Source organism: Littorina saxatilis, linkage group LG6 (assembly GCF_037325665.1).
Source record: "Littorina saxatilis isolate snail1 linkage group LG6, US_GU_Lsax_2.0, whole genome shotgun sequence".
NCBI classification, from domain to species: domain Eukaryota; kingdom Metazoa; phylum Mollusca; class Gastropoda; order Littorinimorpha; family Littorinidae; genus Littorina; species Littorina saxatilis.
In genome coordinates, this window is record NC_090250.1 from 4863526 (window position 1) to 4890236 (window position 26711).

At 42.5% G+C, this 26711-nt stretch overlaps 1 protein-coding gene across 2 annotated transcripts in view; it reads right to left on the minus strand.

Annotated features, from left to right (window-relative positions):
* Positions 1-26711, minus strand: part of LOC138968327 (protocadherin-9-like) — an 88529-nt gene that overhangs the window by 27695 nt on the left and 34123 nt on the right. For both annotated transcript variants that reach the window (XM_070340883.1, XM_070340884.1), the window contains exon 2: positions 25913-25948. The gene's annotated coding sequence lies outside the window, so the exon portion shown is untranslated. The remainder of the gene's footprint in view (positions 1-25912; positions 25949-26711) is intronic.

Genomic DNA, 26711 nt, shown 5'->3' on the forward strand with positions numbered 1-26711 from the left:
AAAATGAGGGCGTGACAGTGCCGCCTCAATTTTCACGAAAAGCCGGATATGACGTCATCAAAGACATTTATCAAAAAAATGAAAAAAATGTTCGGGGATTTCATACCCAGGAACTCTTATGTCAAATTTCATAAAGATCGGTCCAGTAGTTTAGTCTGAATCGCTCTACACACACACACACAGACACACGACCCTCGTCTCGATTCCCCCCTCTACGTTAATACATTTAGTCAAGTTTTGTTGACTAAATGTAATAACAAGTCGCGTAAGGCGAAAATACAATATTTAGTCAAGTAGCTGTCGAACTCACAGAATGAAACTGAACGCAATGCCATTTTTCAGCAAGACCGTATACTCGTAGCATCGTCAGTCCACCGCTCATGGCAAAGGCAGTGAAATTGACAAGAAGAGCGGGGTAGTAGTTGCGCTAAGAAGGATAGCACGCTTTTCTGTACCTCTCTTTGTTTTAACTTTCTGAGCGTGTTTTTAATCCAAACATATCATATCTATATGTTTTTGGAATCAGGAACCGACAAGGAATAAGATGAAAGTGTTTTTTAATTGATTTGGACAATTTAATTTTGATAATAATTTTTATATATTTAATTTTCAGAGCTTGTTTTTAATCCGAATATAACATATTTATATGTTTTTGGAATCAGCAAATGATGGAGAATAAGATAAACGTAAATTTGGATCGTTTTATAAATTTTTATTTTTTTTTACAATTTTCAGATTTTTAATGACCAAAGTCATTAATTAATTTTTAAGCCACCAAGCAGAAATGCAATACCGAAGTCCGGGCTTCGTCGAAGATTACTTGACCAAAATGTCAACCAATTTGGTTGAAAAATGAGGGCGTGACAGTGCCGCCTCAACTTTCACGAAAAGCCGGATATGACGTCATCAAAGACATTTATCAAAAAAATGAAGAAAACGTTCGGGGATTTCATACCCAGGAACTCTCATGTCAAATTTCATAAAGATCGGTCCAGTAGTTTAGTCTGAATCGCTCTACACACACACACAGACACACACACACACGCACACACACACGCACGCACATACACCACGACCCTCGTTTCGATTCCCCCTCGATGTTAAAATATTTCGTCAAAACTTGACTAAATATAAAAACGGACAATTTTCTCATTTCGCGCGGCAGCAAGCAGGATGTCTCTAAAATTTAAATATGTTTCCTTCCATCGTTTCTCGCGATTGCGTTTAAGGCAATCCGACTAACGTGTTTTGGCTTGATTCCGTACACAAAATACAATTAAGGGGCTACGCCTATTTGAAACAGAGTTCACGCCTGGGCGACTCCTGATGTGACTCCAACTTTTGCATTTGTGGTGATCAGTGAGTTAGAAGCGTGTCGAGGAACGGAATGGGTACAGTTACAATTTATCAATCAATCCACCATTATGGCAGCTTAGGGATATTCAAGAGCGTTGGTGTTTGGATGTCTCTAAAGCGTTGGTGTTTGGATGTCTCTAAAGCAGGATGTCTCTAAAATGTAAATTATGTTTCTTTCCATCGTTTCTCGCGATTGCGTTTAAGGCAATCGACTAACGTGTTTTGGCTTGATTCCGTACACAAAATACAATTAAGGGGCTACGCCTATTTCAAACAGAGTTGACGCCTGGGCGACTCCTGATGTGACTCCAACTTTTGCATTTGTGGTGATCAGTGAGTTAGAAGCGTGTCGAGGAACGGAATCGGTACAGTTACAATTTATCAATCAATCCACCAGTATGGCAGCTAAGGGATATTCAGGAGCCTTGGTGTTTGACACTGTATACTTCAATAGTGTACGGGGCGGGGATATAGCTCAGTTGGTAGCGCGCTGGATTTGTATTCAGTTGGCCGCTGTCAGCGCGAGTTCGATCCCAGGTTCGGCAGAAATTTATTTCACAGAGTCAACTTTGTGTGCAGACTCTCTTCGGTGTCCGAACCCTCGATTGACAAAAGGGTCTTTCCTGGCAAAATTGCTTAGGCACAGTTAATAATTGTCTACCATACCCGTGTGACTTGGAATAAGGCCGTGAAAGGTAAATATGCGCCGACATGGCTGCAATCTACTGGCCGTATAAAATTTCATCTCACACGGCATCACTGCAGAGCGCCTAGAACTGTACCCACGGAATATGCGCGATATAAGCCTCATTGATTGATTGACTTACATGCGGTCCTCATTTGAACCCGAAGTCGACTTCGCGAAGTCTTTTTACCGAAAACTCGGCGGTGCTAAAGCTTCCTGCGGCCAGCTTCGCGAAATTTACTTCGCGTAGTCGACTTCGACCAGTTAAGGACAGTCTTTATGTAAATGCTTTCACAAAAGGACTGGTATTTTTCAAGAGGGGAATTAATAGAACAGAAAGAAATTTATGAAATTAAATATCTGGATTTTTTTTTACTCAGGGCAGACACTTTGATTACAGCCCACGGCCTCATCTCCTGATACCAACATTTCTGCTCGTTCGACACTCGTCAACAGATCATCGCAAGTCGTTGAGCAAGAACATGGCACTTCTGTCATGCGTCACGAAGAAAAGCACGCGTATATTTTCCTTAGACAACAATTGCCACTTCTCCAAAACTAGAAAGAAAAAGAAAAGTTAAACTGAAACAAAATAAAATAAACACTATGTTGCATGTTCTGACAAACTGCAGGTGCTGCCTCTCTGATGGCTTATCAAGGAGCAAGAAATAGCGCCAGGGTAATAAATAAACAAAAACTATCACAACTAAGATTAAATCCACCGAGCTAACAAACAAAACAGAAACAATATAAATTAAGGAGGAAAAAGAGCATTGGATTTATTGCAGGCTACCTAGCCGTATGCCATTGTCTGTTTCATCAGGAAGTGGGTATACATTCGCCTTTTATATTAATGTTTATGTATTTATTTTCATTTTTAGACGACACTTTAGATTAAATATGGCGAACGTTTGCCAGAAGGGTTGTCTTTTCCATCACAGATTTTGACATAATGGGGTATGGAAGATTGAATCAAATGCCTCATTGTGCCATGAGAAATTACTTCCTTGAAACACACACACACACACACACACACACACACACACACACACACACACATACGCACACGCACGCACAGACACGCACACACACACAAACGCACACACACACACACACACACACACACACACACACACACACACGCGGGCTTGCATGCTTATAATTGCGTCAGACGGCGTAGATGCGAAGATGCATATCAACATGAATTGTGCATAGCACGGTGCATCCATTTCTTTATTCAGGGGATTTTTTTATCTAACAGGAAACCACCATTAGCCAAGCAGCAGCATTCATCACAAACGCTGTCAACCCCAAAGCAGAAAAACTGAAATGTCTTAGCACTGAGAGCAAGGCAATTTATCACCGAGATGATACAACCTCAAAAAAAGCCTCAAAAGCTCGAGAAGAAACATTCTTTCTCGTCTTAACATTTTTCTGATCATCACAGATCTTCCCATGATTTTACACAAGACAAAAGCATTCTTACAGTTGAATATATACATAACAATACCCACAGCCTCTCAGTTTCGTGTGCCGGGGGAGATTTTTTTTTCGTTTTTTATTCTTTTGTTTTGTTTTTGTTTTTTTGTTTGCTGAATTATTTTTTTAAATAACATCTACATTATGTAAATCTTGCAAAGTCAATTCAGCTATAGAAAACCCACTCTGCGAATAAAGCAGCAATGCATTAAATAGATATGTACTTGCAGTGAACATACTTGTTCACACAGAAAGGAGTAAGCTTATACGATTACACGAGAGCTGTGACAAGAGGACCTAGACACCTGATGCCACGAAGCATGCTCTTAACTTGTCTCGACACATCGTAACACATTGACAATCTATGAATTACTGCCACACTAAAATACATCAATGTGGAAACTTGATAGTTTGTTGAATCTCGGCTAGGGGGGGCGGGGGGGGGGGGCATGAGCCGTTCTTTGGCTAATGCCCTGAACGTTTTAAAGTGTCGTGTGTCAGATTTATACCGCAGCTATTGTCCTCAAAGCTCAGAAAACTAAGAGCATGCTGTGCCAACAAAACAAAACAAAAACTGTCAACAGAGCGGAGAGGGGCTGTAGAGAGCGCCAAAGAATCCCCCATCAGTTAGTGCTGCGTAACAAGACTCTGCATGCATGTCACACAAATGGAAGCACCTTGGGAAAACTCAAATTGACATAAGTTTAAGATGCCACGTTAGAAGATCAAATGCACATGCAATTACAAAATTCAGTCGGAGAGGACACCTGCAGAAAGGAGTGAATTTGATACCAGCTTCCTTCGCTATGAATCCTGTCCCTCTTCATCTCCCCTCTGCCCCACCCACACACAAGGGCACAGCAGATACACGCACCCTCTCTCTCCGTCTCTGCGGCTATCTCTGTGTGCGTGTGTGTGTGTGTGTGTGTGTGTGTGTCTCTCTCTCTCTCTCTCTCTCTCTCTCTCTCTCTCTCTCTCTCTCTCTCTCTCTCTCTCTCTCTCCCCCCCTCTCTCTCTCTTTCTGTTTTTCTTCGTTTCCTCTACCATTCTATCCTTTACACATCTCTCCTGAGTCCAGGCAAACCCAAACCCATACCCAAACTCTCCCCACCCCCAACCTCCACCCCCGTCTACACTTAACCCTCTATCTTGTATTTACACTATCATATCATCTATCTTCTCTCGCTATTCAGAAGCTCTCAATTACACGCAGTGTACGTAGCAGCGAGGCCCATAAGCTCACAATCACTCTCATCGACTGAAGCAGAACGAAATTATTGATGAAGTTCCCACCCCTGCTCATTGCCTCGTGCACTCGATTCCCCTGCGAGATGGGCGATATAGCGCTATATCCGCAAGTACGTACACGCTTATGAATATGCATCAGGGTAATATCAACTGATAACACGATCCAGGTGTAGTAGTGATGATTGCTGGATAGGACGATGGTGTTCTTTTGTTCGTTTTCCGCGGTGAACCGTGCGCGCTTGGACTTAACACACCAACCGTGAGCCTTGATTATCCAGTGTAAATTGAGTCGACTAAATTATTAGTCACAGTGACACACACACAAACACATAACCCCCCCCCTCCCAACCACCACCACCACACGCACACAAACCTCCCCTCACACACACTCATAGTTTCTCTTTTTTTTACACCCCCGGTATAGGGGTGTGTATAGGATTCGGTCGATGTGTTTGTGTGTTTGTGTTCGCATATAGATCTCAGGAATGAACGGACCGATCGTCACCAAACTTGGTGAACAGGTTCTATACATTCCTGAGACGGTCCTTACAAAAATTGGGACCAGTCAAACACACGGTTAGGGAGTTATTGGTGGATTAAGATTCTACAAGGACTTATAGAGGGACATATTAATGGTCAAAGGGAAATAACCTTCTCAGTTGGTGGCAGTGAGAATGGTAAGGACGGGGGTGTTTTTCCTACCTCGGAGGAATTTCTTGTTGTTTATATATAACCCCCACTGACCGAAAAGGACCCATGCACGTATACACACAACAGATCTGTCATTACCTTTCCTTACTGTTTAAAACAAGTCGCGTAAGGCGAAAATACAACATTTAGTCAAGTAGCTGTCGAACTCACAGAAATGAAACTGAACGCAACGCAACGCAGCAAGACCGTATACTCGTAGCATCGTCACTCCACCGCCCGTGGCAAAGGCAGTGCGGAATCGACAAGAAGAGCGGGGTATTCGTTGCGCTGAGAAGGATAGCACGCTTTTCTGTACCTCTCTTCGTTTTAACTTTCTCAGCGTGTTTTTAATCCAAACATATCATATCTATATGTTTTTGGAATCAGGAACCAACAAGGAATAAGATGAAAGTGTTTTTAAATTGATTTCAAAAAAAAAAATTTGATAATAATTTTTATATATTTAATTTTCAGAGCTTGTTTTTAATCCGAATATAACATATTTATATGTTTTTGGAATCAGCAAATGATGGAGAATAAGATAAACGTAAATTTGGATCGTTTTATTGATTTTTATTTTTTTTTTACAATTTTCAGATTTTTAATGACCAAAGTCATTAATTAATTTTTAAGCCACCAAGCTGAAATGCAATACCGAAGTCCGGGCTTCGTCGAAGATTACTTGACCAAAATTTCAACCAATTTGGTTGAAAAATGAGGGCGTGACAGTGCCGCCTCAACTTTCACGAAAAGCCGGATATGACGTCATCAAAGACATTTATCAAAAAAATGAAAAAAACGTTCGGGGATTCCATACCCAGGAACTCTCATGTCAAATTTCATAAAGATCGATTCAGTAGTTTAGTCTGAATCGCTCTACACACACACACAGACACACACACACACAAACACACACGCACGCACATACACCACGACCCTCGTTTCGATTCCCCATCGATGTTAAAATATTTAGTCAAAACTTGACTAAATATAAAAAGAATGGCCTCGTGTGTACAATATGTGTCAGCGAAAACTAAAACACAAACAACTGCCGTACAACAGACCTGCTGTTGCAGTGTCGTTTAAACGTTAAGACTAAACAATAACAAGTCGCGTAAGGCGAAAATACAATATTTAGTCAAGTAGCTGTCGAACTCACAGAATGAAACTGAACGCAATGCAACGCAGCAAGACCGTATACTCGTGGTCCACCGCTCACGGCATAGGCAGTGACATTGACAAGAAGAGCGGGGTAGTGGTTACGCTATGCTGCATAGCACGCTTTTCTGTACCTCTCTTCGTTTTAACTTTCTGAGCGTGTTTTTAATCCAAACATATCATATCTATATATTTTTGGAATGAGGAACCGACAAGGAATAAGATGAAAGTGTTTTTAAATTGATTTCGAAAAAAAAATTTTGATAATAATTTTTATATATTTCATTTTCAGAGCTTGTTTTTAATCCGAATATAACATATTTATATGTTTTTGGAATCAGCAAATGATGGAGAATAAGATAAACGTAAATTTGGATCGTTTTATAAATTTTTATTTTTTTTTACAATTTTCAGATTTTTAATGACCAAAGCCATTAATTAATTTTTAAGCCACCAAGCTGAAATGCAATACCGAACCCCGGGCTTCGTCGAAGATTACTTGACCAAAATGTCAACCAATTTGGTTGAAAAATGAGGGCGTGACAGTGCCGCCTCAACTTTCACGAAAAGCCGGATATGACGTCATCAAAGACATTTATCAAAGAAATGAAAAAAACGTATGGGGATTTCATACCCAGGAACTCTCATGTCAAATTTCATAAAGATCGGTCCAGTAGTTTAGTCTGAATCGCTCTACACACACACACACACAGACACACACACACACACACACGCACATACACCACGACCCTCGTTTCGATTCCCCCTCGATGTTAAAATATTTAGTCAAAACTTGACTAAATATAAAAAATATAACCGTCGCCGCTAAACACTTAGCAAGAACAAGACAAAAACGTAGATTTCAGAGAACAAACGTTAAACGACTGTGAACGATCAATGTCATTGTATGCAGTCCAACAAAAGAAGGAAAAAAGTTAGTACAAGCTCTCTCTTTCAACAAAAAGGGTAGTCTTCGAGTGTTTAACAATGAGGCGACTCCATGAACAGCTGATGTGCTTCGGGCAGAACCAAAAAATCACTATCACCTGAGTTACAAGCACAACAAACTTTCGTCACATCTGCCTCTTCCCTCACAAACCAAGGCTCACACAAAGCAATACACTTACCGTACCAATCAATCCACTATATGTCTGGAATTGAAGAATATCCGCAAGAAAGAGAGAGCGAGGGAGGTGGGAGGGAGCGAGAGAGAGATAGGGAGGGAGAGAGAGAGAGAGAGAGAGAATTAGAGAGAGAGAAAGAGAGAGAGAGGAGAGGGGAAAGAGAGAGAGAGGGAGAGAGAGAGAGAGCGAGAGAGAGCGAGAGAGAGAGAGAGAGAGAAAGAGAAGAAGAGGGGGAAGAGTGAGAGAGAGAAGACAGACAGACAGACAGACAGACAGACAGACAGACAGACAGACAGACAGACAGACAGACAGACAGACAGACAGACAGAGAAAGATAGAGACACAGAAAGAGAGACAGGGCAAGAAAAAAGAGAAAGAAACAGAGAGCGAGAGAGAGAGGGAGAGAGAAAAAAAGAGAGAGAGAGACAGACAGACAGACAGACAGACAGACAGACAGAGAAATAGAAACAGACTAAGAAAGACTAACAGAGAAACAGACAAAGAGAGACAGAGACAGAAAAAAAGAGAATATATTCTACGCACACACAATTCGCTGAATCCAAAAAGTCTACAGCTAACGATCCATTACGCCTCGGACCATATCCGCACAGCGACAGAAGAACGGAGGTCCGCAAACACGGTTCGCTGATTCTAACGATCCACACTTTACGACGTGGAAGTTAAAAGCAAGAACATGTAGTTCAACCCAGATAATGTGAACAGCCCAACACGACTAAAACTGATATGCATCGGTCTATTACTCACTGCAGTTGTCGCGGGGCGAAACAAACAGATGTAGTCAACCCCAGATACATGTGAATAGTCCAACAAAACTTAAACTGATATATTACCGGTTTGTTGTACACTTCAGCAGTCGTTGAGCGGAAATAAAGAACATGTCTTAAAACACAGATAAAATGTGAACGGTCCAACACAACTAAAACTGATAAGTATACACTGCTTCATTTCACACAACAGCAGTCCAGGAAATGAAAGAACAAGAGTTGATGTGAATAGTCTCACACGACAAAAACTGATAAATCACTGCTTTGTTGTATTCTGCAGCAGTCGTGTATCGAAAAGAACGAACGAACGAACATGAAGCAGAAATAAAATATGAATAGTCCAAGACAACTGAACATGATGCATCACTGGTTCGCTGTACGCTGCAGCAGTTGGGGAAATGAAAGAACAGAGATGATGTGAATAGTCCAACACGACAAAACCTGGTACTGTATATCACTGGGTTCGTTGTGCACTACGGCAGTGGTGGAGCGAGAAAAAAAACTTGTAGTAAAACACAGATAATAAGAACTGTCCAACACAACTAAATGATATACACACTGGTTCGTTCTACACTACAACAGCCGTAGACCAAACAGAAAGAACAGTTGTAAAACACAGATAATAAGAACTGTCCAACACAACTAAATGATATACACACTGGTTCGTTCTACACTACAACAGCCGTAGACCAAACAGAAAGAACAGTTGTAAAACACAGATAATAAGAACTGTCCAACACAACTAAATGATATACACACTGGTTCGTTCTACACTACAACAGCCGTAGACCAAACAGAAAGAACAGTTGTAAAACACAGATAATAAGAACTGTCCAACACAACTAAATGATATACACACTGGTTCGTTCTACACTACAACAGCCGTAGACCGAACAGAAAGAACAGTAGTAAAACACAGATAAAATGTGAACAGTCTATCACACCTGAAAACAATCTAGACTGGCCCATTAAGCAATACATGCAGTCCCTGTACACGTGTATTGATTGATCTCACTCAATTCGCGGAGTGAGAGAAAATAGAGTTCCATACAGCTGTTACCTCGTTACCTTATAATAGCTTTTTTTTTCTCTTATTTATCGATCGAGTTTCACGTGCAATCAAAGAGGGGTAGAAGTGTGGATGTCAGATGACAAGATGAAAAGTACAAAATCTAATCCAAAAAGTAATGACTCAGGCAATATGCAACTAAAAATGTGATGGTTCTAAAATTATTATTTTTTAAATGCTTTTATTTGTCGATTCAGTTCAAACTAGAATCAAATAATGGAGAACATGTATACGTGTCAGGAAAAGTGATTGAAACTATAGAAAACATGATATTGAAATCTCAAAATTATTCGCTGGGACAAGAAAAGCATATTGCTGTGAGCTACTCGTACGCTCTATTTGCATCTCAGTCTGCAATCTGTTTAAAGCGGTGGAAACTCTGGTGGGAGAAAAAACACTACTTTTGAAAATAGCTGATGTGAATAATTTGACTCTGGGGCTGCGTGGATGAATTGGCTCCTAAATATATTTGTTTTTACTCATTTACAGTTTAATGCTTCAAAAATATCAACTTCAATCTCCATTATATTTCAATTCTGATTTTACCAAAATATGTGTTGCTTCGTTGACTATTTCCAACAGCAGCAGAAAACATTCATGAAGCATTTTGTGATTAGGATTGCGCAACTGCAATTCATGATTGAGCCAGGAGTAGTCCGCATTCCACACAAGTCGTAATTAACAAGACGAATCCTCAATCAATAATACTAATGAGTTGCTTACAGCAGTAATAATCAACTCTGCTCCAAAATATACTTTGTGTACAAAAAAAGAGAAGACAGAATGTTGATGAGAGAAAGAAAGAAAGAAAGCCGGTTAATGATGGTTTGAATTAAATCTCAAAATTAAAATGAAATTGTAATCAGCACAAAAATAGCCAGCAAGAATGATATCCCGAAGAAAGAAAAAAGCACCCTAAACACAAAGAATAACGTAAAAATGTATTCCGAAAAACTAAATAATACATACGCACGCTCACTCCATTGAATTCTCCCGTAGAAATATTACATAGAAAAACGGATCAGAAATACCTACCAACCCGAGCGCAAAACATAAAGAATAAAAAATCATTCCAAGAAATTAAACGTCACAGGCACGCACTGATTTGGTAGAATGCTCCAAAAGTCAATCTGTGCTAACCTTTGACTTAAAGTTCATGAAGAATAAGAACGCACACACTGAAGGAATTAATTCTCCATCGAAATCGGCGTATGCTACTTGAATGGCGGGATAAAAACGGTCACTCACGTAACAATCCATTCGTGCAAAAACATGGGAGTTTCAGCCCATGAACGGAGAAGAAGGGGGAGGAATGAATTCAAAAAAAGCTAAACAGCACACACTCAATTTGTCGAGTTCTCAATTTGTCGAGTTCTCATTCCATAAGACCACCTGCACTCAAAGTTCACGCTTAATACGGTGTTGTTCCATGCCTGACTCCTAGCATTTGCACGACACAAATTCTCTTCACCCGTTTCTTCGATCCACCAACTTTCCACCTCGAGTCACACTGAAAATCGAAGTCTATCCCATCAACACTAGCTCTCGCCTCACAGGTGCATTCGGGATTAAACCGCATACCAAAATATAGACCTTCCCGTGTGAACGAGCATGTACACCATCATTGATCTGTTCGGGCTTTTGCATAGGATTAGCGTATTTTCCCACCTAGACACATACCAAAAATCAAGTCCTGTGAAGAGTGAGATTTTTTAATTTTTTTTTTGTGCTCCCTTACTTGTGCAGATTTAACATACAACTGCAACTCTGTACAGGCATTTGCAGTCAAGCTGTTGAATCTTGGTATGTGTCCAAGTGGGAGGATGCTCTTATCCCGTGTAACAGCCAAGACAGATTTGAATCATTTACATGAGCGCTTACCTGAAGAAGGAAGAAGGTACCTTATAACAGGCACTGATAAAGTAGACACTGCACAAATCTTTGGCACCGGCTCTTACAAACTCCAAGTTTTTGCACAGGCTCTTATACGCACCGGATTTGAATTCGACACCTCTTTAAATCCGCAGACCCGAAACATGTTGGAACAGGGACGATTTTGTCAAAGAGTTCCAACACCATGAAGCCCATAAAACACAAGACCGAAGAGGGGGGCATAAAATCTGCGATACTGAGAGGTATCCAGTTACCCTGAAGAGATCCGCCAGCGTTATGATCACACAATACGACCAGAAACATGATCCCCGGGCAATATTAGCAGACAATCCTAACGGTGTGCTATTGGAGAGGACTCCTCCGTCAGTAGCCATGAACCACAGGCACAGGAACCTGGGTGGTAGAGGGTGGTGGTGGTGGTGGTAAGAGTTAGTCTCCTGTTGCACAGTGCCTTTTAAGGCCTCCACAAATCTGAGAAAATAGGGTCTTCAAATGGAGGGAATCTAAAATGGAGGGAATTTAAAATGGAGGGAATTTAAAATGGAGGGAATCTAAAATGGAGGGAATTTAAAATGGAGGGAATTTAAAATGGAGGGAATCTAAAATGGAGGGAATTTAAAATGGAGGGAATCTAAAATGGAGGGAATTTAAAATGGAGGGAATTTAAAATGGAGGGAATTTAAAATGGAGGGAATCTAAAATGGAGGGAATTTAAAATGGAGGGAATTTAAAATGGAGCGAATCAAAAATGGAGGGAATCTTAAATGGAGGGAATTTAAAATGGAGGGAATCTAAAATGGAGGGAATCTAAAATGGAGGGAGCTTTAAAAATGGAGGCAAATGTACAGAGGGTATGAACAGAAACTCTGAGAGAAAACAGGCTCTTTAAAGGGAGGGAGTCTCAAATTGAGGGGACCTAAAAGGGGGGTTCCACTGTGTATAATACATCTTGACAATCAGAAAAAGAACTCACCCCCCCCCTCCCCCTCACCCCGTTCCTCCAGTACCAGGTGCCTGTACCACAAACCATATTGTACGAGAGCCAAGTTCCACACTGGGCTGTCTTGCTTGTATGCCAGTCCCGCCCTTCGGAGGCCATTTGGTGGAGGTGCTCAGGTTTGCCAGTCGGTGGCCAGACCTTGTGAATTGTTGATGCGCGGCAAATGAAGTCCATCAAGACACACACACCCGTCCCACCTTTGTTTCCCTCAATAATTAACCGTCCCCGTGTGCTTGTGGTGTACATAATGCGACGGGCGGCGGTTGCTGGTCGTTTGTGTCTGAGTGTGTGGTTGTGGTTGTGGATCCTTGTCGCATTATTCGCGATGATCACTGATCTGAAACGGAAGCTGTTCCTACGCATTCAATACAATACAATACGACACAATGCGATACAATACGATACAATGCAATACAATACAGTACAATACAATGCAATGCAATGCAATGCAATACAATACAATACAATACAATACAATACAATACAATACAATACAATACAATACAATACAATACAATACAATACAATACAATATACGGTCTGTCAAAAACACACAGAAATGGGGGTAAAACAAGGGTAAACCAAAACTGATAAAACAGAAAGAGAAACAAAGAAATTGGAAGACAGACAAAGACTGGAAGACAGACAACAAAACAGGCAGATGAGACAGACAGGATCAGAGAGAGTGAGACTGACAGACAGACCGACCAACAAACAAACAGACACAATGACAGGCACGCATGAGAACCCCAGAGAACGGCAGACAACGACGAATGTGCCAATCTGACAGTTCCTTGCACCATCCATAACCCTCAATCACCATCAAATTAACATAAAAACTGCTAATTTGTTTGTTTGTTTGTTTCCTCAACGCCCAGCCGACCACGAAGGGCCATATCAGGCCGGTGCTGCTTTGATATATAACGTGCGCCACACACAAGACAGAAGTCGCAGCACAGGCTTCATGTCTCACCCAGTCACATTATTCTGACACCGGACCAACCAGTCCTAGCACTAACCCCATAATAAAAACTGCTAATGATATCACGCCACACCAATTTCTAACAACGACAACAAACTAATCGATTTAACAATACACTCATTTCTTCGTCCTACAAAAGCGGTACCATTGCATTGCAGCGACATACACGCACGCACGCACGCACGCACACAAGCACGCACGCACGCACACAAGCACGCACGCACGCACGCACGCACGCACACACACACACACACACACACACACCAATCAATAACAGCAGCCTCGCAGATAGAGAGAGAACCACTCCTTCAATGACAGACATCACAGCAAAGGTAAAAGTCATCGGCAGTCAGTGGAACGATCGCGTGTTGCAAGACAATATCTGACCAGTGTCCAAGTCTCATGCACTCACTGTCTGTCTTTGACCACTGCATGCGAACCACTGACCACTGTCTACCTCGGACTATGACGACAGTAGATGAGACCGACGAATTGTCTGAAGGAGTAATATACAGTGAAAATCATGTCTTTAAAAGGAGGGAGTCTATAAAAATAAGAGTAAATGTACAGAGGTTGTGAGCTGAAAATGTGAGAAAACGGGATCTTAAAGAGGAGGGAGTCTTACATTTGGGTCTTAAAACGGGCTTTTGACTGCAGTATTACAAGCTTGCGTTTGATAGATTAAAGACTGGTGGTTTTCCAGGACTCAACAACGTAAGGAGAATGGTTACGTATTGCACGCAAATAAATATTTGACCAATCTCACCGCATGACTTGGACGACAGTGAAAATTCCGGGAGACTCGTTTGAAGCAGGCGTATATGTATTGTAAGTGGATATATATATATATATAATTGACTCGGGTTATCGCTGACTCATGAAGCAGTTAGCATGTTTGGAGAAATTTTCCGATGAGTAACAACTGATGCATGGCAATAATTGTATACGCACTATTTATATAAAATGACAAATATAAACAAATCTTAGGAATTCTGCTTATATGGTGACGAACGAGCATACTATGTTATCCCCGGAAAAAATACTGCTTTACAGTCAGCAGAAGAATTAATTACAACTGTGAGATATAACCAGTTTGTCAAGAAAGTTTTACAAATTCCAAACTCCCGTGAACTTTTTGCACACATACAAAAACATAACGAACACAATTCACAGCCATCATCGACTTACAAAAGACCATAATTCAAAGCAGTTGGTACTTTTTTTTTATCTTCACGTTTAAAAATTTAAAAAAAATTAAAAATATACATAAAAAGGCTGATAACTCGTACGCTTACCGGACACCATGTGGACAGTAGGTCTCGGGCAGCCCAGAACATCCTTTTAACAAAACACTGTATAACAAGCTTCTTTATTCAGAGCAGGGCGGGTACTGAAAATCAGTGAAATGAAACAGCAAGGGGGAAATGGAGTCTGTGTAAAGTTGTGCAGAAATACACAGTTTGTAATGGAGGAGATCATGGACATAGAGGAAATCATGCAGTCATGCCTGAGTGACAAACAGATGAGTTGTTTGGTTGTTTGGACTCATGAGCTGTGTCGTATGGAAATAACTGAATGAATAGAAGGACTATGACTAGTTTCTTAATAATATTCAACATAGCGGGATTATTCAAGTTGTTCGCAGCCCCCCCTCCCCCCCTCCCTTCTGCTTCAAAACACTCCCGTCTCTATCTGTCTGTCTGTCTGTCTGTCTGTCTGTCTGTCTGTCTGTGTCTGTCTATCTGTCTGTCTCTTCCTCTCTCTCTGTCTCTTCCTCTCTCTCTGTCTCTTCCTCTCTCTCTGTCTCTCTCTTTGTGAGTGTCTCTCTCTGTCTCACTCTCTGTCTGTGATTGTGTCTGTGATTGTATGTGTGTGTGTGTGTGTGTGTGTGTGTGTGTGTGAGTGTGTGTGTGTGTGTGTCTCTCTCTCTCTCTCTCTCTCTCTCTCTCTCTCTCTCTCTCTCTCTCTCTCTCTCTCTCTCTCTCTCTCTCTCTCTCTCTCTCTCTCTCTCTCTCTCTCTCTCTCTCTCTCTCTCTGTTGTTTTTCAACGGTACCCCTTTTTGGCCATTTTAGCCTCCATACCAGTTTAGCCTCCACCCCCCCCCCCCCCCCCCCCCCCCCCCATATTCACGATCATCAAAGGATACAACAATCCCAACAACTCTTTTTAGCCTTGAAAAAAAAAATAACCATCAAAGACAAAAAAGAACATCCTTCCAAAAACCACTACTCCACCCATTTTTTTAAGAGACCCCGTTGTATCATCATCAGTGACTACAACAACAACTCCAATTATCCACGTCCCACTTAAAAATAATAGAGTAACCGTCTTGGGCAAAACGAACAACCAGAATAGACAGCTCACCCTTTCTTTATTAAACGGATACTTTGTCACATAAACCCTAGTCACATCCTCATCACATCATACAGCATCGGTTATCCTGTCCGATATTTACAACAACACAATTAACGCGATACCGTCAAGGTTAATTCCAACACCCTTAAAACACGTTTTTAGCTCATCCCATGCACACTTGTTTTTTACAGGGTCACATCATCATCACAGTGTATACAACAACTCCAATTCTCCTTTATCTTAAAACAATATTAACAGCCTAACCATCAAAGGCTTTTGTTTTTGTTTGTTTGTTGCCATATCAGGGCGGTGCTGCTTTGACATATAACGTGCGCCACACACAAGACAGAAGTCGCAGCACAGGCTTCATGTCTCACCCAGTCACATTATTCTGACACCGGACCAACCAGTCCTAGCACTAACCCCATAATGCCAGACGCCAGGCGGAGCAGTCACTAGATTGCCAATTTTAAAGTCTTAGGTATGACCCGGCCGGGGTTCGAACCCACGACCTCCCGATCACGGGGCGGACGCCTTACCACTAGGCCAACCGTGCCGGTACCATCAAAGGCAATGCCAACATCCTTAACACACGTTTGAAGCTCACTCCACATTTTTTAGGAGACTTGAGATACAACAACATCAACTCTCCTTAATCTTAAAACAAAATTAACAGCGTAAGCACCAATACCAACCCTCTTAACACAGACTTCGAGCTCACCCCACATTTTTTTTATGAGACAGTCAGACCATCATCACAGAATACAACACCAAATCTCCTTGATCTAAAAAAAACAAATGACAAAAAATAACAGCGTTACCGTCAAGTCCAAAACGAACACCCTCACAACTCATCTCACTCTCACCCCAAACTTTTTTTCCCCTGGAAATCTTGTCACATAAAGCCGCCTCCCCTCGCGTTAGTACGACCATCGACGGACATAATGACCGCGCCACTAATATGACCTGAAAGAAGACGTGCGGCGTTATGGCTTTGGCCAAGTTTGAACAGACTGACAAAATCCCCCCGCGGTCCATCTTTTTGTGTCTATGTCTCTCTCTTGTCATACGGTTCAGTTCTTTGAGACTGACCTCAAAAAGGATCTATTTTGTTCAGTACTTTGTAGCTTGAGCCCCAGAAGGCTCTATCTTGTTCAGTGCTTTGTAGCTTGAGCCCCAGAAGGCTCTATCTTGTTAAGTTTTTAAGGCTGACCTCACAAAGGCTATATCTTGTTCAGTACTTTGTTGCTTGACCTCCAGAAAGCTCTATATTGTTCAGTACTTTGTGGTTGAGCTCCAGAAGGCTCTATCTTGTTCAATACTTTGTGGCTTGAGCTCTAGGGTCTATCTTGTTCAGTACTTTGTGGCTTGAGCTCTAGAAGGATCTATCTTGTTCAGTACTTTGTGGCTTGACCTCCAGAAGGATCTATCTTGTTCAGTACTTTGTGGCTTGAGCTCCAGAAGGATCTATCTTGTCCAGTACTTTGAGGTTTGACATCCAGAAGGATCTATCTTGTTCAGTACTGTGTAGCTTGAGCTCCAGAAGGCTATTTTGTTCAGTTCTTTGGGGCTGACCTCACAAAGGATCTATCTTGTTCAGTACTGTGTAGCTTGAGCTCCAGAAGGCTCAGAATCTTATGACCTGATCTTTGTCACTAGTTGATTTCCTTACTTTTCTGCCTAACGTCTTTCCTCGTACAGAAAAGGAAACACAAAACCAGACAAAACTGACGCAGGTGTCAAATCAGGAAAAAACAACAACACACAATTAATAAAAGCAATATGACAGAAGCAAGCATGCAGGTGTATGCCTGTGTTATTTTTGTAGATGAATGGCAAACTCCATCAGAGAAATTACAAGAGAGAAAGAGAAGAAAGGGAAAACTTGGAATAGAAGTTGTCAAAGTAAATTAAAGTTTCTTGGCATACAAAGAATGATAGAACCACCCAGCACTCCTATAAAAGAAATTAAAAAATTAAATTAAAAAATACCGTGATTTTTTTTTTGCGACTCAAAGATTGAAGAGGTCATCTTGACCGTGAAGGCGATCATGTACACAGCACCAGGCTTGTATATGTGATAAGAACATCCTTCCACTTGGACGCATACCAACAATCAATGTCTTGACTGCTTCCTTTCCGATTTAAGTTTGCAATTTGACATTTAGCAAAAATGCACAACTCATCAAAAAAGGCATCTAGTCTGTTGATTTTGTGTATGGTTCCAAGTGGAGGGGTGGCCTTACAGATCTGTGTTTCATGGTTTACATGAAATCTTACCCTGGAAAGAATGTACCTTTTAAGGAAGTCAAAGATACAGCGATAAGGTTAACAAAACAAATACATAAACAAGGTTTGCATTCCTGAGGATTTGTCAGCCAAGCTCACTGAAATAGCATCTCAAACCCTTGACAGACAACATCAACACCCAGAAAATCCCTGTTTTTCAAAATCTGTCTCCCAAGGTATTCAGGATACAAATTCATCCTTCGGCAACACAGTGGGTTCTGACTAAACCCATTTCATCCAAAAACATTAGTACGGAATTTGCTATGCAGATACTCAACGAAATTTGTTCGTGTTGCTTTAAAACAAAGCTTGGTAATGTCATTCTTCCCTAAATGATCGTTCTGATCTTGAAAAACGATCAGTTGCAGCAGAACATGGCGTCTCTCTCTGATTTTGTAGTGGACAGGGCAGATATGGGGTGGGGTGGGGTGGGGGGTGGGGGGGAGGGGGAGGGGGTCAGCGATGTTCACAGACAGTTTAACAGCATCATACCTGCGTCGAAGGGGACGGTTCCATTCACAGGCACGATCCCATCTTTCTTCTGAGCCAAGTCAGCACACATCACATATCACTTTGACACCACTGTTTGGTCACATATATAACTCCCTCGCCATATACACTAGCTCTTGTGTTTCGTCATAGTTATACATGTATCTATCACGACGCCACCCCCCTGTGTTTGATGATACATATATATACATATATATCTCCCCTGCTATATATACACTAGCTCTTGTGTTTCGTCACAGTTATTATCTCTCTCTACACCAGCCTCTGTGTATGTTATACAGTGGAACCCCCCTTTTAAGACCTCCAAAAATCCGAGAAAACAAGGTCTTAAAAAGGAGGGAGTATTAAAATGGGGGTAATTTTACAGAGGTTATGAACAGAAAGTCTGAGAAAACAAGGTCTTACAAAGGGAGGGAGTCTTAAATTAGGGGATCTTAACAAGGGGGGTTCCACTGTACATGTATATTATCTCTCCTGATATATACACTAGCTCTTGTGTTTCGTCACCGTTATATCTCCCACTATACCAGCCCCCTGTGTTTTATTATACTGATACATCTCCCACCACATCGACCAGCCCCCTGATTTTTGTTACAGATATCTTACACGGTGCTTGACCGTCATTTATGGGAGATAGCAGTGCGTGAGTCAACACTCCGGACACAAACTGGACACTGAGAGTTGTGTCCAGTAATCCACAAGTTGATAACCGGCTCTCGCTTGACCCTCCCCCGCCGCCCCCCCCCCCCCCCCCATCTCGGCTGACGACCATAAACTGACCACTTGAGATCGTTTAACGGCTGGACACAATCAGGGAGGGTCTGTCATAAAACAAAGCCACGCGGGGATTGTTAAATTTAATTTTCCCCCTGCCTCCACATGTCTCTAAGATAGGACGGCGTACGTGCAAGGGCGAGAAACCCCCATTAGTAAGTCAGTCGTGTCAGTGATGGGCCAGTTACAGGTAGGGTATACACTAGACAGGTGATGGGCCAGTTACAGGTAGGGTATACACTAGACAGTTGATGGGCCAGTTACAGGTAGGGTATACACTAGACAGGTGATGAGCCAGTTATAGGTAGGGTGTACACAAGACAGTTGATGGGCCAGTTACAGGTAGGGTATACACTAGACAGTTGATGGGCCAGTTACAGGTAGGGTATACACTAGACAGTTGATGGGCCAGTTACAGGTAGGGTATACACTAGACAGTTGATGGGCCAGTTACAGGTAGGGTATACACTAGACAGTTGATGGGCCAGTTACAGGTAGGGTATACACTAGACAGTTGATGGGCCAGTTACAGGTAGGGTATACACTAGACAGTTGATGGGCCAGTTACAGGTAGGGTATACACTAGACAGGTGATGGGCCAGTTACAGGTAGGGTATACACTAGACAGGTGATGGGCCAGTTACAGGTAGGGTATACACTAGACAGGTGATGGGCCAGTTACAGGTAGGGTATACACTAGACAGTGGAACCCCCCTTGTATGACCTCTACAAATCTCAGATCATCAAGTCTTACAACGATGGGAATCTTTAAAATTAATGGAGGTAAATTTGCAGACGTTATGAACACGAATTCTGAAAAAAAACAAGTTCTTAAAAGAGGGGCGGGGGGGTGGGGGGGGGGGGTATTGGGGGGGGCGGGGCGGGATGAAATTGGGTATCCTAAAAGGGGCTTCCACTATAGAGTGACAGCATTAAAAGGAACAGGGGGGGGGGGGGGGAGGGGCGCTGGGGGAGTGAAAAGTGTTTAGATTTAGAAGATTTTGATCAAGTACACTTTGATATCTCTGTCACAAAGAATATCTGAAGAATGTTTTGAAAGATGGAGTTTATAAGGACATGAATTACATATTTTATAACCTAATACATGAATAGAGAGAGAATCTAATATACTATGCAAACTATATACTTCTGCGGAATTGGATTGAGACGAAAGAACACATGCAGGCGGGACAATTTCCGTAACCAGATTTAGCTGTCTGTTGAAAAAAAAGCCACATGAGAGAGAGAGAGAGAGAGAGAGAGAGAGAGAGAGAGAGAGAGAGAGAGAGAGAGAGAGAGACAGAGACAGAGACAGAGAGAGACAGAGAGAGACAGAGACAGAGAGACAGACAGAGACAGAGACAGAGAGACACATAAAGAGAGAGACTGAGAGAAAGAGAGAAAGAGAGAGAGATAGACAGAGAGTGGTAGACAGAGAGAGAGAGAGAGAGAGAGAGAGAGAGAGAGAGAAAGAAAGAGTGTGAGAGAGAGACAGAGACAGACAGAGACAGAGACAGAGAGAGAGAGGGATAGAGAGAGAGAGAGAAAGAAAGAGAGAGAGAGAGAGAGACAGAGAGAGACAGAGACAGAGAGAGAGAGAGGGATAGAGACAGAGACAGAGAAAGAAAGACAGACAGAGAGACAGAGAGAAACCGACAGAGACATAGGGGGAGAGAGAAAGAGAGAGAGAGAAAGAGAGAGAGAGAGTGAGAGAGATAGAGATAAATTACGTCTATCAACGTATATATCATAAGTCAGAAAAAATTGACTATACAAGCAAACAAAATTGCTCCTACCTCGCGAAGGAAAACACCACCCCTATGCATGAAGAAAGAAATCCAAAACTTTCTTCCAGCAAAAAAAGATGTATCACTTCCCGACTTGACGCCGACACAAGACAGCACACTCCATCACAGACACAATTCCATTGGATATCCACACCGCGGACACTCGCTCTCCGAATCACAACGAACACCGGACTAAGCCTCTCGCGCAGATGGTCAAGGCGGGGGCAACAGCACGACTGACCAAGGCTACTGGACACTGGGGTAAAGGGTTCTTTCTCCGCGCTGGACAATCCATCGATTACAACTTGATGGAGGGCGGGCGGGTGAAGGGGGGGGGGGGAGGGAGGGAAAGAGGTGAGATGGGGAGGGAGGGAGGGGAGCGCGAGAGAGAGGGAAAGGGTCAGGGAGGAGAAGGGAGAGGAGTAGTGTGGAGATTGGGAGGGAGGGCAGCGAGAGAGAAAGAGAGAGAGAGAGAGTACACTCTTCAAAAAAAGTTAAGGATCGGTTGAAAAAACGGATCTAATTATAAAAAAATGCCAAAAAAATAGACATCGACATAATACTTAAAAATGGCTACGGCAAACAACATTAGGCAACACCTACAAGCTACCACCAACACTGTTGTTAGTGGTCAGACGATCCGAAACCGCTTACCGCAACTTGGGCTTGCGTGCAAGGGAACAACCCTGACTGCTAATCACCGAGCAGCTCGCCGAGCCTGGTGCACTCAACATGTGAGGTGGCAACGTCAGCAGTGGGCTCAGGTGTTGTTTACAGATGAGTCCCGCTTTTGCTTGGAACATGCTGATGGTCGCATCAGAGTGTGGAGGCCTCGCGGAGAGCGCTTCGCAGAAGGCGCTGTTCTGGAACGACAGCGTCTAGGCGGAGGCTCTGTGATGGTCTGGGGAGGGATCAGCACACGTCTAAGGACACCTCTGTACCATGTAGTGGGCAACTTGATCGGTGTCCGCTACCAGCATGAGATCCTGCAACCCCTGGTCGTTCCAGCCCTCCAAGCGATCGGCCCTCGTGCGATTCTTCAGGATGACAACGCACCTCCCCATCGCTCTGTAGCTGTAAACACCTTCATCCAGCAGGCCAGGGTCAGCAGGATGCTGTGGCCAGCCAACAGCCCGGACTCGATCTTTGCTTTGTTTGTCATTACTCCTTGGTTGTTCAATTATATAATTTTAACAAAATAAAAGAATTCCATCTTGTCTGTTTTGTGTGGCGTGCTTGTAAAAAAAGTGATCCTTAACTTTTTTTTGAAGAGTCTAGGTCAGGGGAGAAGGAGGGAAGGGGCAGGGGAGATGGGAAGGGAAGGGAGCGAGAGAGAGAGAGAGAGAGAGAGAGAGAGAGAGAGAGAGAGAGAGAGAGAGAGAGAGAGAGAGAGAGAGAGAGAGAGAGAGAGAGAGAGAGAGAGAGAGAGAGAGAGCGAGAGAGAGAGAGAGAGAAAGAGAGAGAGAGAGAAAGAGAGAGAGAGAGGGAGAGAGAGAGAGGGAGAGGGAGGGAGAGAGAGAGAGAGAGAGAGAGAGAGAGAGAGAGAGAGAGAGAGAGAGAGAGAGAGAGAGAGAGAGAGAGAAAGAGAGAATTGAAATTTATTTAACAAGGAGATAGAGAAAGAGAGAGAGAGAGAATACGTATGTGGTTGTGTCAATAAAACAGGGGGGAAGGGGGAGGGGCAGAGTGACAACCGCCCGTTTGACCACTGATCCACCAACAAAAGCCGACCACCCCCGTTGACCTATTGAGAATGTCCGGAGCAACGGTTAAAGGATGTTAATTGTAGGTGCGGTACAATACAATCCACCTATACCCCTCGCTTTCTGTCGTACCTATCTCTGAGTGATTTAAGTGCAAGCGGGGGGACCTGAGTGCGAAGAGACAACACACTAAGTGGGAGACGTCGCGCTGGACAGGCTTTATGGCCGAAGCATGAAATAAAGGTTTACCTGTGGATATAGAGAGAGAAATGAAAATGTTGGGGTACGAGCTAGTTATAAAATTCTCACACCACATTCTTTTTACTTCTCCTTCTCCCGGAAATATATATATAATACAAGAAAAAGGCCGTATTTAGGACAATGGATAGCATTTGTTTTCATTCAGCTTATAGAGAGAGATTGGCGTCAATGTTTTCATTCAGCTTATAGAGAGAGATTGGCGTCAATGTTTTCAAATGCTGGTACTAAAATAAAGTAAAAAATCCTGTAACCAAAGACACCGACAAAATGAAGCAAGGACTAAGTGACGCTGACCACTTTATCCGCGTCTGGCACGTTAAGAGCATACTCAAAGTACCGGAAATGACGTCATGACCAACACCAATATCAAATAGAGAGAATGATTAACCTTGATAACATATCACTAAAGAAAGCAATAACACAAGACAATAATTCACGACTACTCTTGTTCTGAAATCAAATTTCCAATTACGGCAACGAAATACTTTCTCCAACACAAATTCAACACCGGATGTACAGAACGGCCCTCAACGACACTTTAACACCACCCCCGCTCTTCTACCTCAAACTAATTTTTATCATACGGCAAACAGGTCAAGGGCTCCCCAACGTACCTCAACCTCAGCAACAACCGAAACGACGCCATACGGTTCAAAGAACTCCAAGCACTCGTGACCGTTCGCTGAGTGTTTGCTTACATCCGAGTTGTCACCCTTTCTGCCTGTCGTAAACTTCTTCGCTGTAGATCCCCGGTCACTCAGGGGGTTGTGGAGCTCCGCGGTTTATGGTAGGGAGGTTGTCGAGTCGCATGCTTATTGTCTCACACCTAGGTGACTGTAAAAGTGTTCGGCTACGTGCATGAGAGAGGCGTCGTGGTCGTAAATGGCTCTTGTTTATTCCAAGCGGCTGTGGTTAGATAAATCGGTGATCAAAAAGTAACCTAGCGGTCATGCTATCCTTATCTAGTCTTGTCTATTTGTGGGTTTTTTGTTGGTCCCCAGTCTAAGAAACTATTTGGGACATGATGTGGTGATTCTCTAAAACTTCCAAGCTATCCTTCCTTGGCTCCCAAAGAAATATGCAGTCGAACCTGCCCTGGCGACCACCTCTCGAGAACGACCGCCTCTCGATAACGACCGCCTCTCGATAACGACCGCCTCTCGATAACGACCGCCTCTCGATAACGACCACCTGCTCACAGCGACCACCTCTAGGGCGAGGGCTAGATGTTAAAAAGCAGACCACTGCTTAATCTAGTTCCCTCGTTAAATAAAGAATTGTCATTGTCATTGTCACTGTCATTGTCATTGTCATGGCAAAGGATCCCCGACAAGCTTTATTCAATGTAAACGACTACCTGTCTAAACGAACATTTTTGGGTTGTCGTTATAGACAGGTTTGACTGTCCTGTATAAACATTGTACAAAAGACGTCTTACGTTTACAAACTAGATGTTTCTCATGCTTGAGATAACAAAAGTTAAAGGCACAGTAAGCCTCCCGTAAACCATCACAGAGCTCCCCGAGCGTCTAAATACAGTACAAGCATACTTCCATTTGAACGCTCACCGAACGGAAACATCCTGGCTGCTTTCTGTCGAGCGTGAGACATTTTCAAAGAATTTATTTTCGTAGACTTGTTCCGTTAACAACAACGGCGCCTCGTTTTTGCGCTAGACCTAACTTTTAAAATCTAAATAATAAATTGACAGCTTGTTACACAAACATTCTTTAATCATAAAAGAATTCGTTTTTCATCAAGACAAGATCAGAACAATTCGAAGTTGTGAAAGTTTAAAAAAAGAAAAGCCCGGAAGCAGGGTCACGCAAGGGTCGTAGCAGACGACGGCCGGTTTATCAGTGCAAATCGCCGTTCCTCTCAACAGTCAAAAGCCATCGCTAGAGTTCTTGTGAACCACAGCCGTTGTTTCGTGCATAAAAAAAACGTGCTATTGTAGATAAGCTCACGTCGAGTCGCATTCAAATGACTAACTATGACGACTGCATTGTGAAAAGGGAAAACTGGATCACACGGGTTCACGATGGCTCAGGGGTAAGATAAACCACGCAAAAATAAATTCTTTGAAAATTGTTCGCTCTTTACGGAGGGCACCTAGGATGTTCTCAATTGGTGAGTGTTTAAATGAAATGGTGTTTGTACTGTGTGTAAAAGCCTGACCGTATCTGTGATGGTTTACGGGAGGCTTACTCTGCCTTTAATTTGATTTGATTTGATTTGAGCACAACAAATTTCAAACTTACACGCATGTTCCGAAATCAGCTGTGTTTAGCAAAGTGCAGTCTATACGAAACTGTTAAAAAAAATGCGATTCCTGGTCACCTTCTGATTGCTTGCAGTGCTTTTCCGTGTAAATTATTCACCACACGAGAAAATTCAGCCATAGAAAAACCAAAGAAATCGAAACAAATCCAAATGTCACGTTCTAAGCAGAGGAAGAATAAAAGTACATGTTTTAAATGTATAAAGGGAGAGACCTTCATGCACTCGCAAAAAAACAACAGATTCGAGTTTCAACAAATTAAAGTAATCAAGTGCAGGATGAGCTAAACATGTGAATTCAACAAAATAGGTGAGACTGAGATATCGAGTTTAAAAAAATATAATTCATCAACAAGCCCAGAAGGTAAGGTCAACACAGTGGACAGAGACTGTGATTTCGACGTCAGACAATCTTGCCCAAACCTGTGTCCACACAAACACACACACAGACAACAATGATTGCAAAAGAAATCAAATACTCACATCCACAGCCGCTGACTCCGCGTCTCCACACAGACACTGAAACAGAGCAGACAGAACGAAGATGAAACTTTCCACCCTTCTCAATTACGCAAGATGAAAGACAAGAGTCTATATTTACAGCGGAGACAATCGCTCTGCCAGACTTTCAAAATTGCTGACCAGTTTAATTCAAAAATATCTCACAAAGAAAGAAAGGGAAAGACAATTTGCACAGCTCCCAAGAAGAGCCGTCGAGAATTGGTCTTTGATGCTCTGGCACCGACTCTGGCACTAGAAGATCCTGGTCTTTGATCAGTGTTCTGTTGCTCGCCTTCCTTCAGGCGACGCCGGGGGAACTAACGGCAAAATATGGTACCAACAGAATGAAAAGTCTTTGTTAACCACGGCACAATATGGTACCAACAGAATGAAAAGTCTTTGTTAACCACGGCACAATATGGTACCAACAGAATGAAAAGTCTTTGTTAACCACGGCAAAATATGGTACCAACAGAATGAAAAGTCTTTGTTAACCACGGCACAATATGGTACCAACTGAATTGGAAGTCTTTGTTAACCACTGCACATTATCATGGTACCAACTGATCGAAAAGTCTTTGTTCTCACTTGAATGAACTTTGTAAGCATTGGAGCTCCTTTACATTCTGCAGCAACTTGTTTGGAATTAAGGTTATTTTCTGCAGCAATTTGTTTGGAATTATGGTTATTTTCTGCAGCAACTTCTTGGGAATTAAGCTTATTTGCAGAGCTACGAGCGCATGTTCCCAAACAGGATCTGTTTTCAATGACTGCTCTATAG